General features: G+C 37.9%; 1 long non-coding RNA gene across 1 annotated transcript; it reads right to left on the reverse strand.

Moving 5' to 3' along the window:
• Positions 1 to 2,576: 2,576 nt before the first annotated feature.
• Positions 2,577 to 11,669, reverse strand: LOC121975174. Its single transcript, XR_006110282.1, has 2 exons — positions 11,271 to 11,669; positions 2,577 to 2,901 (listed from the first exon to the last, which is right to left on the reverse strand). It is a non-coding gene; the product is annotated as an uncharacterized LOC121975174 (long non-coding RNA).
• Positions 11,670 to 12,114: the final 445 nt, after the last annotated feature.

Here is a 12,114-nt window from a genome sequence, read left to right on the forward strand (position 1 = left end):
CTCTCCGTGAGCGCGTGCGTATGCCCCCGATTCCAGTGAACAATCACATTCTGAATTCCATATCCATGGAGGAAGAGTAAGGGAGCTGCTGACCTAATTTCCTGAAGCTGGAGGGTTGCCAAAGAGGTCTCGACGGCAAGCTTTGCTGCGATTCAAATCTTCATTTCCGCCCCTGTTCGAACGGTGTTGACAGCAGGAGATCATCAGCCATCATCGGGAAGAGTTAGAGAGGTCTCTCTAGTGTTTACCGACTTGATTCCAGCCGCAATCATCAATCCATCAGCAAGTAACAGCTGCTCACAAATTTGAATCACAGATCCAGATTTCGACAATTTCGCACAGATCTGAACTTGTGTTCTTCTAGAGAGGTTTCTTTGGCTAGGATCAGCGGGTTTTAGATCTGAACTCGGATCAGTTGCGTTCTCTTTTCTGCTTTTCTGGATTTCGCAATTGAGGTTTCAAGTGAGGACTCTTGTGTGACGACAAGAGTTGTGATTCAAGAACCGGTTGTGATTGGAATTGGTTTAGTTTTAATCTTGCATTTCATTACTGTTTTTAGCTAGACCTAGATCTCAGTTGTAGCACAGTTTGGAGCACAGATCAATTTCTTTCCAGAATTTTGTTTTTAATCTCTGTTCTTTGCTGCAGAATTTCCAGCATGTTTCTTTTAATGGAAGTAGTTTACAATCCTTGTTTTAGATGCAGTAATTTCAGTAGTTTATGTTGGATTAGTTAGTTTCTATTTGTGTTCATTGATACATCGATTTCAACAGAATTTTCTTTAGTGTAATTAGTTTCCAACTTTGTTTCAGAGAAGAATGTTATCTTTTTATCATTAAAGAGTAGTTGTTGTTTGATTGCAATTGTTTTTGCTTGTTTAGAATTACTTGAATCGTTTCAATTTTGAGTAGTTGACAATTTTAGAGAATTGCTTTGTTTTATTTCACTTCTCTTCAGATTTTAGTCATGAGAATTCTGCAGTTTATTGTTTTTTTTCATCTTTGTTTTCTTTAGATTTTGTCATCGAATTTGTTGTTTCTTTAAATCTGAATGAGTAGTTCTAGTTTGGTTCCTTTAGATTTCATTTCTGCAATTAAATTCTGTTTCTCTTGTTTCTCTAGTTGGGTATCTTTATCTTTGTTTCTGCACTTTCCATTGCTGCAATTGTAGTTGTGACAAGTTCCTGCACAAATTCATTTCTGCAATTTAAATTCTGATGTATCTCTTTTAGCTTCTAAATCATAGAGTATGTTAGTTCTCTTAAGCTAGGATTTAATCATTACTTAGGATCAGGTTTATTAGCTGCATTTGAATTCTTAAGTTAGGATTTGAAACAACACTAAACACCCTCATTTTATCAGGAGAAAACCTAAAAAAATAATAACAATTCCAGTCTAAGACCAAACATTCTACTACTAGTTTCCTTGAGATATTCGACCTCGGCTTTTTACTACAACAATCTGGAGTAGTTAAGGGTTTTCAAGATTAATTAATTTGGAGTTCATGCGTGACAGTCAATTCGAACTTGCCAAATTTTGGCGCCGTTGCCGGGGAAACTAGTGAGAGTTTGTTTGTTGTTAGATTGTGCATAGTTTGTCTTTCCTTTGTTTTCACTTTCTTGATTTTATTGTCTATCCACTTTTGTTCTAATTATTGATTTTTGGTGGTATGACCAGGTCTTCATGTGATAAGTTACTTGATATTGATCCGGAAATTGAAAGGACCTTCAGAGCTTTGAGAATTCAGGAGAAAATTTCAGAGGACTCAGGAAGTTCTTTATCATCTTCAGATACCCCCATGGCTGATCATAGTAGGACAATGAAGGAGCTTGCAGCCCCTGATGAAGCTTTCAAATATTCATGCATCACTTATCCAACTCTAGCTGGTGATTTTGAGCTGAGATCAGGGCTGATTCATTTGCTTCCCAAATATCAAGGATTATCTGGAGAGGACCCAAATAGACATTTGCATGAATTCCATGTGGTTTGTTCAACCATGAAGCCATAAGGAATTTCAGAAGAGGATATCAAGCTAAGGGCTTTTCCATTTTCACTTACGGGAGTAGCAAAAGATTGGTTGTATTATTTGCCACCGGGATTTATTACTTCTTGGATTGACATGAAGAAGGCTTTCTTGGAGAAATTCTTTCCGGCCTCGAGGACTGCAACTATTAGGAAAAGCATTTGTGGGATTCAACAAGTGGTGGGAGAGACACTTTATGATTATTGGGAGAGATTCAAGAAATTATGTTCAAGTTGTCCTCAACACCAAATAAGTGAGCAGTTGTTAGTCCAATACTTCTATGAGGATTTATTACCTATGGACAGAAGTATGATAGATGCAGCAGCTGGAGGAGCTTTAGTAAACAAGACTCCAGAGCAAGCACGGGAGCTAATTTCGAACATGGCTGAAAATTCACAACAATTTGGAAGTAGAGCACTCACTACTAGAGGAGTTGGTGAAATTCAAATGGTTTCTAATGAACAAAAGGAGATAAGGAATTCATTGATGGAATTGACAACCTTGGTGAAACAATTAGCCTTGAACAATGCTACTCAACCTTCTGTTGTGCCAAATATGCAATTTCCATGTAAACAAAGCATAGTTTGTAGCATTTGTTCGAGTCAAGATCACCTTTCAGACTTTGTCCAAATCTCCATCAGGATGAATCTTTGGCAGCTTTCTCTAGAGCTCAATTCCAACAAAAACATGATCCTTATTCATCCACATACAATCCGGGGTGGAGAGATCATCCGAATTTGAAGTATGAAAATTCATTCTATCAACAACCATCTTCAAATCAGCATTTCAGCCACAATTCCAGCAATTTCCAGCAACCTCAGCAAGGTTTCCAGCAGCATAATCAGAATTTCCAGCAAGGTTTTCAGCATCATTACCAACCTGCAAATCAATATCAGCAATCGTATCAGCCTTATCAGCAATTTCAGAATCAGAATCAGCATTATCAATCTCAAAATCAGAAATTCCAGCAAGCAATTCCAGCACTTCCAGCACCTACAAGGATGAGTTTAACTCAAGGAGGTTCCAATAATGTTTCAAATTCAGATCCACAGCAAGCTAGATTGGAGGAATTAATGCAGTAAATTCTTCAGCAGCAACAAAATCAGGAAAGGCAGATTGGGCAATTGGCTTCTAGCATTAATCAGATTCAAGCTCAGGGATCGAGTCAATTGCCATCTCAAACAATTCCGAATCCTAAAGGGAACGTTAGTGCATTAACTTTAAGGAGTGGGAGAAAGGTTTCAGAATCTGCAAGAGGAAGAGCTGCTGTTGAAAATTTTCCAGAAATCCAGCCATCCAGTTCCAGCAATGAAGAATTTTCAGAAATGCAGAATGTGTCAACCTCGAGTTCTACCCCAATTTGCATTGATCCAATGGATATGGAGCATGAATAAGGAAGAAATAGTTGTATTCCAGAATTTTCCAGCAAGTTTTCTCAAAATGGGCAGTTTCCAGCAGCAACAACTTCAGAAAGCAGCAAATCTGGAAATGCAGGATTTCAGAATTCAGAGCAAAGCATTCCATTGCCTTTCCCTCAACGCAAAGTTCAACCAAGGAAGAATGTAGAGGAAGAGAAAGCAAAGGAGTTCCAAGAGCTTGTGGATTTATTCAGCAAGGTGGAAGTAAATGTTCCTTTACTCACAATGATCAAGCAAATTCCAAAATATGCAAAATTTTTGAAGGATCTTTGTGTGCATAAGAAGAAATTGAAGGGGAATGAGTTGATTAGCATGGGAAAGAATGTGTCTGCACTTCTTCAAACAGTTCCTCAGAAATGCGAAGATCCTGGAGTTTTTACAGTTCCTTGTGAGATTGGGAGTAGTCTGTTTAAAGATTCCATGCTAGATTTGGGAGCTTCAATTAATGTGATGCCAAAATCAGTTTTTCAGACATTAGGGATTGGACCATTACAACCTACAGGAGTAGTCATTCAGTTAGCTGACCGCAGTCAGACTCATCCAGCTGGAGTTATTGAAGATGTATTGGTGAAGGTGAGAGAACTTATCTTTCCTGCAGATTTTTATATCCTCGACATGGAGAGAGACTATCTGGCCAGTAGATCTCCACTCATTCTAGGACGACCATTTTTGAAGACTGCAAGGACCAAGATTGATGTTCATGCGGGCACACTTTCTATGGAGATAGAAGACACAGTGGTCCAATTCAGTATTTTTGACGCTATGAAGCATCCTAGAGAGGATCATTCAATTCTTAGTTTGGATATTTCAGAGGAGCTGGACAGTGTAGATTTCTTTTCAGTGATTGATTCAGATTCAGAAGTTGCAGAGGGTGGTATAGGTGATATTTTGTTTTCAGAAGAGGAGGATATTTCAGCCTTGGGTGTGGATGATGAGTCTTGTGGAGTATATCCGAGTGAGAGAGATAATTTATGCGTAGGGGATTGCTTAGGAGAAGCTCTATCCCTAGGATCGTCCAGAGAAGAGAAATTATGCGTAGGGGATTGCTTAGGAGAAGCATTACCCCTAGGATCGCTTTCAGTTGACCAGACACAGGATGAGTTGAAGTCATTGCCTCCACACTTGAAGTATGCTTATTTAGGAGAGAACCAGCAGCTACTTGTCATCATTGCCCAAAATCTAGAAACAGAACAAGAAAGCAGATTATTAGAGATTTTGAGACAGCACAGGAAGGCCATTGGATGGACTTTAGTAGATATTCCTGGTATTAGTCCTTCTATTTGCATGCACAGGATTTACTTGGAGGAGGATGTGAAACCAGTGAGACAGCCCCAGAGGAGACTTAACCCACTGATCCTTGATGTAGTAAAATCAGAGGTGACTAGACTGCTACAGGCAGGTATCATTTACCCTATTTCTGACAGTAAGTGGGTAAGCCCCATCCACGTGGTTCCAAAGAAATCAGGGGCGACAGTTGTGACTAATGAAGAGAGTGAGTTAGTGCCCACCAGAGTGAAGAATTCTTGGAGAGTTTGTGTGGACTATAGGAAGCTGAACCAAGCAAGCAGAAAGGACCACTACCCCCTACCTTTTATTGATCAGATGTTGGAGAGACTAGCGGGCAAGTCACATTATTGCTTCCTTGATGGTTACACGGGATATTTTCATATTTGCATCGACCCAGAGGATCAAGAGAAGACCACCTTCACTTGTCCTCGGTACATTTGCCTATAGACGGATGCCATTTGGATTATGCAACGCTCCAGGAACTTTTCAGCGATGCATGGTAAGTATTTTTGGTGATTTATTAGAGCATTGCATGGAGGTTTTCATGGATGATTTTTCTGTATATGGTTCATCATTTGATGCATGTCTAGAAAATTTGTCTAGGGTTTTAGATAGATGTATTGAGACTGACTTGGTACTTAATTTTGAAAAATATCATTTTATGGTTGAGCATGGTATTGTTTTAGGACACATAGTCTCTAAGAGAGGTATTGAGGTAGATCCTGCTAAAGTTAGCGCTATATCTTCTTTATCTTACCCTGCATTCGTGCGGGATGTTCGAGCTTTTCTTGGCCATGCAGGATTCTACAGGAGATTTATTAGGGACTTCAGTAAGATTGCTCTTCCATTGTCTCAATTGCTTCAAAAAGATGTGGAGTTTCAGTTTGACCAGAGGTGTAAGGAAGCTTTTCAGAGATTGACGGAGGCTTTGATTTCTGCACCTATCATCAGGCCACCAGATTGGGCTTTACCTTTTGAACTGATGTGTGATGCTTCGAATTTTGCCATAGGGGCAGTACTTGCACAGAGAGTAGAGGGAGCACCGCATGTGATCTGCTATGCATCAAAGACCCTGGATTCGGCTCAAGCAAATTACACCACGACAGAAAAAGAACTTCTTGCTATTGTTTTTGCTTTAGATAAATTTAGATCATATTTATTATGTTCTCACGTGGTTGTATTTTCTGATCATGCAGCGTTGAAGTTTCTCCTCAAGAAGCCAGATGCTAAGCCCAGATTGATTAGATGGATGCTTCTCCTCCAGGAGTTTGATTTGGAGATACGAGATAGGAGTGGAAAGGAGAATTTGGTTGCGGATCACTTGAGCAGAATTGAAGGAGACATGGACTATACGGCTATTGATGATGACTTTAGAGATGAGCAACTCTTTCGGATGCATGGTGAGTTACCATGGTATGCAGATCTGGTTAATTTTTTAGTAGGTAATGTTTTTCCTGCACAATTTTCAAAAGCTCAAAAGGAAAAATTGAAAAGTGATTCAAAATATTATGTGTGGGATGATCCATATCTGTGGAAATTTTGTAGTGATCAGATTATTAGGAGATGCATACCTGATTTTGAGTTCCAGTCTGTACTTGCATTTTGTCATTCATTTGAGTGTGGGGGGCATTTTGGACCCCAGAGGACTGCGAGGAAAGTTTTGGAGTGTGGTTTGTACTGGCCCACCCTCTTTCGTGATGCTTATATTTTTTGTAGATCATGTGATAGGTGTCAACGAACTGGAAACATAGGACCTATGAATGAAATGTCTCAACATTTCATGCTATTTTGTGAGGTCTTTGATGTATGGGGCATTGATTTCATGGGTCCATTTCCTATCTCTTTTGGATTTTCATATATTTTGCTAGTAGTTGATTATGTTTCCAAATGGGTGGAGGTCATCCCCACCAGGACTGATGATTCTTCAGTTGTTTGTAGTTTTGTCAGGACACATATTTTCTGCAGGTTTGGCGTGCCCAGGGCAATAATCAGTGATCAGGGGTCACATTTTTGTAACAGACGCATGAAGACTATGCTGAGCAGATATGGAGTTTCACATAGAATTTCCACTCCCTATCATCCCCAAACAAATGGACAAGCAGAAGTATCAAATAGAGAAATGAAGTCAATTTTGGAGAAAACAGTGAGACCTGACAGGAAAGATTGGAGTAAGAGATTAAATGATGCACTTTGGGCTTACAGGACAGCTTTCAAAACACCCATAGGGATGTCTCCATATAGGATGGTGTATGGTAAAGCTTGTCACCTTCCAGTGGAAATTGAACATAGAGCATTTTGGGCAGTGAAAGCTTGTAATTTTGATGCTAGCACAGCTGGAGAAGAGAGGAAATTACAACTCCAAGAACTTGAAGAGATTAGACTAGAGGCATTTGAGAACTCAAGAATCTACAAAGAAAAGACCAAGAATTTTCATGACAAGCACATTATAGGGAAGGAGTTCAAAATTGATGACAAAGTGCTTTTGTATAAATCCCGGCTTAAATTGATGAAAGGCACATTGAAATCTCGATGGGAAGGACCCTTTAGTGTGACTGACATTTTCCCCTATGGAGTCTTGGAGATAAAGGAAGAGTCTACTGATCGGAAATTTAAAGTGAATGGACATAGGCTAAAGATATTTCATGAAGGAGCAAAAGGGATGGTGATGCAAGAAATGAGCAGTACTGAGGCCATCTATCCAATGTGAAAGGGAAGTCTTGTTATTTTTCATTATTTCATGTCTTCGTAGATATACATGTCGTTACATAATTGCATGAATAATTCGCTTGTTCGTTTTGGTAGTCTTTATGTTTTCTAATAATGAATTCGGTCATAGTGATTAAGATGTCATCATTTGGTGGCTAGTTTAACTTCTTTGTTTTCTTAATAATTTTGCTTTCACAATTAATAATTCAAATTTTAGGAATCAAGTCCTTGTGAATATCGTGGAACTAACTTGGTAGTTTCAAGTTAGTGATAAATGGTACACCCCCCCCCCCCCCTTTACACTTCTTTATATCATTTTAGAGGTTTTAAAATAAAGTTACATTTGAGAATGAAGTTTCAAGTCTTTGTTGCATAAATGAATTCTAGGCTTGCGTAAGGTTAACATTTAGTGATGGATTCTAATTGATAATTTGAGATAATAACTTTTGCTTTCCTGGTGAGGATTGAGCCTAATTGTGTGATGCACTGATGGTTTTTGTCACTCTAGAACTTGCTTGAATCTTGTCAATATTCCACTTGATCAGAGATTAAATCATTTGAATGAAGGTTATTCCAATTCCCCACTAAATCATCATATCATTTATCTTTCCCTTTGTTTTATTATCTTGGATATGGTTACATGGGATGTTGTGTGATGCTTGTATTTTGACCGGGACGCCAAAATTTAAGTGTGGGGGAGATATTTAGTCTTTGAGATATTTAGTCTTTGATTCAGCAGAAGTAATCAGTTACAGCAAATGAAGGACCTGTTTTGAGGGAGGAAAGTTATGATTTCAATTTATGGAATAATCAGCATCAAGATTTGGATAAAAAGCAGAACTCAGATCTTGGAATTTACATTTTGTGAAGAAGAAATGAAGTGCTGGTACTTAATATGAAAAACCTTCTGCTGATACTAAATTGCTGAAGCTAAAAAATGATGTACAGTTTCTGAAATTTTCAGAAACCGAACCTTAATTCCAAATTACTGCAGAAGCATAATTCGTGTTCTATCAATGCAATAAGAATGGAATTCTCAAGAAAATGGGAATGGAATGTCAACTGTTTAAGACATCAGATTAGCAAATTGAAATGGTGGAAATGCAGAAATTGGTAGCTGAATTCTGGATTTGGCCGGCTGCATTTCTGAAATTGAAAACTAGAGTTGCAGAATTCAGAAATGGCTTCATTTGGTTTAAACTTATGGTTGCAGAAATCTATAGAAGTTGAATTTGAAATTCTGATACCTTAATACATGTGTGCAGGAAACAGTGGCCAGAGAAAAAAAAAACAGAATTGCAGGGAAACAGAAACGTATTCAGTTTTGGGCAGAAATACAGAAATGCAGATTTGTGCAGAGTTGTAAAAGCTGAGAGCTGTTAGCTGAAGTTGAAATAAATCAGTTTCAATTGATTCTTTAGTGCTGAGGGAACAAAATGGGACAAGTGAGATCAGAGAAGAGAGAGAAAGAATATTAGTCATGAGGTTGAAGCATATGCAGAAAATGCTTAATCACAGAAATGTAGTAGTTGATATGCAGGAATGTGCAAGACTGCATCCTGATCTTTTCGGATGGAAGGGATTGAATGGTAACTGATTGTTACTGGATGATGGATAAAATAGTCTTTTGAAGGTTCAAATTAAAACAAACAGGAAAGTTGAAGAATCAGCAAGGCAGAAATTTCAGAAATTCTGCTAATGGTTATTTCTGTGCTAATCTGGAGATCAAGTTGTAACAAGTTAGAATTGCTGAAGCTTGTAATTCTGTGAAGTATGCATCAATAGGGATCACAAGAAGCTAGATGAAGAGGAGTTGAGATTTTAGGGCAGCTAATGATGTGTAGTTGGTACAAAGTCAGGGCTGTATGAGAAATTCAGAATGGAACTAAACTGTACTATGTGGTGTAGAGCTATTGGATCATTGGAAAATCAGAATCCAGCTGTTGATTGATTGTGTTGAAATGATGATCTTGTTTCTCTATAACTTGCATGATTTGTAGACGGTGAAATAGACACAGAAACAGAAACATACAGCTGAAAAGTTAAATCTGAAATAATTCTGCAGCTTGGGTTTTTTCCAAAACACTGAATTGCTTATAATGAAAATTTACTGATATCTGTTTCGGTTGTGAGTAAGGAATTCAGGGAATTTGGTTGGAACATTTAAGTGTTAATATCTGATTTCTTAAACTACAAATTTTGTGGCAGCCAAACTCTACTGAATTAGTGCTGAGTTAGAGTGGAAATGTAGAAATCTGTGGATGTAGAATTAAAGAAGCTGGAAATTATTGAGTATCAAATGGAGTATCAAAATCTAGTGGCAGATTTTAATCAATGAGAAACTCAAGTTAAGCTCTATATTGTGCTGAAACAAATGGTATTCTACCTTCTATGGCAGTTCAAAATATAAAAAAATGATGAAATTCAGGAATGCCATCTGGAAACAGAAATGCAGAAGCAGTGCTTAACTATGGAGCTGAAATCAGTTTTGTGCCAAATCTCTGCTTGAATTCAATGCCCTATTGATACACAGACGAATGAGTACAGATTCACATTATTTCTGAGAAATCTATAAATTATCAGGGATTATCATGAAATTGCTATTTTATACAGAATAGATGGAAGCAATAGCATGCAATGGCTGAATCTGCCATAAAGGACATTCTGGAGCCATTTTCAGAACTAATTATGATTGTATAGATCTGTCTTGTTGAATCTGCAGATTTGGAAGGGAAGTGCGGAGTGAAGTATCTGCTATGCAAAAAAATCTAAAAATTTATCAAGACTAAGAGAACAGCATTGAATGCCATGGCCGAAAATTAGCATCACATAGCATTCTCATTCCATGTCTTCCAATTCTACTTTAATCTCTGTTCTTTTACTTGCCTTTCTAATTCTAATGCTTCCATTTGCTTTTGCTTTTGTTTTCCTTTATACTTTTAATGACCTTCATAAGGATGTATTTTGATATCTGAGATGGAGGTGAGAATTAGATGAAGAGCAAGCATATGGTAGTGCTTTTGCCATAAGTAGCTTGAGTGATCTCTACAATTACATGAATTGGAAATTAGGATGAGAGCCACTAAAAACTACCATGTGAGGACTAGTTGTGTTATTATTTTCATTTTATTCATGATGGATGAAATCATTGAGTGATCAACTGAAGTAAGAATGGAGTTCATGATTGCTTGAGTTTTGAAACTTCATGATTTTAGGTGACTTCTTTTTACTATTTTCTGAATATGGTTAAGAAAGGTAAAGGGGGGTGCAACCTCAGTCATTTCTTTAGTTTGTTTACTTGCCCGGGACGAGCAAAAAGATTAAGTGTGGGGGAGTTGATATCTAGTATTTTTTTGTGCATAATTGGGCTCTTGAATTGAGTATTTTGCATCTTCTCATATGATTAATTCTTGTTTTATCTTATATCTTATGAGTTGAGAATTATTTAGAGCCTTGTTGCATTTTCTATATATTTCTTGTGGAATCTTATCTAATAATGGTACTTTATTTGTTTTGAAGGAATAGGCTCATTGGACTACAAGAATTTGGATTGGGCCCGATCCATTAAATGGAACTTTTCTCTTGAGCTAACCCATGTCAAACCTTCTCATCAAATCCCTAATTTTCCTCCTAAACTAAGCCCTAAACCAAATGCAAATCCCGGTTCAAACCTTGGTATAAAACCTAAAAGAATCGTGGATGAACAGTGGCTGCGCCTACTGTTCATCGTGCCATCAGCGATTCCTCTCCGTGAGCGCGTGCGTATGCCCCCGATTCCAGTGAACAATCACATTCTGAATTCTAGATCCATGGAGGAAGAGTAAGGGAGCTGCTGACCTAATTTCCTAAAGCTGGAGGGTTGCCAAAGAGGTCTCGACGGCAAGCTTTGCTGCGATTCAAATCTTCATTTCCGCCCCTGTTCGAACGATGTTGACAGCAGGAGATCATCAGCCATCATCGGGAAGAGTTAGAGAGGTCTCTCTAGTGTTTACCGACTTGATTCCAGCCGCAATCATCAATCCATCAGCAAGTAACAGCTGCTCACAGATTTGAATCACAGATCCAGATTTCGACAATTTCGCACAGATCTGAACTTGTGTTCTTCTAGAGAGGTTTCTTTGGCTAGGATCAGCGGGTTTTAGATCTGAACTCGGATCAGTTGCGTTCTCTTTTCTGCTTTTCTGGATTTCGCAATTGAGGTTTCAAGTGAGGACTCTTGTGTGACGACAAGAGTTGTGATTCAAGAACTGGTTGTGATTGGAATTGGTTTAGTTTTAATCTTGCATTTCATTACTGTTTTTAGCTAGATCTAGATCTCGGTTGTAGCACAGTTTGGAGCACAGATCAATTTCTTTCCAGAATTTTGTTTTTAATCTCTGTTCTTTGCTGCAGAATTTCCAGCATGTTTCTTTTAATGAAAGTAGTTTACAATCCTTGTTTTAGATGCAGTAATTTCAGTAGTTTATGTTGGATTAGTTAGTTTCTATTTGTGTTCATTGATACATCGATTTCAACAGAATTTTCTTTAGTGTAATTAGTTTCCAACTTTGTTTCAGAGAAGAATGTTATCTTTTTATCATTAAAGAGTAGTTGTTGTTTGATTGCAATTGTTTTTGCTTGTTTAGAATTACTTGAATCGTTTCAATTTTGAGTAGTTGACAATTTTAGAGAATTGCTTTGT

Source organism: Zingiber officinale, chromosome 4B (genome assembly GCF_018446385.1).
Source record: "Zingiber officinale cultivar Zhangliang chromosome 4B, Zo_v1.1, whole genome shotgun sequence".
Classification (NCBI taxonomy): domain Eukaryota; kingdom Viridiplantae; phylum Streptophyta; class Magnoliopsida; order Zingiberales; family Zingiberaceae; genus Zingiber; species Zingiber officinale.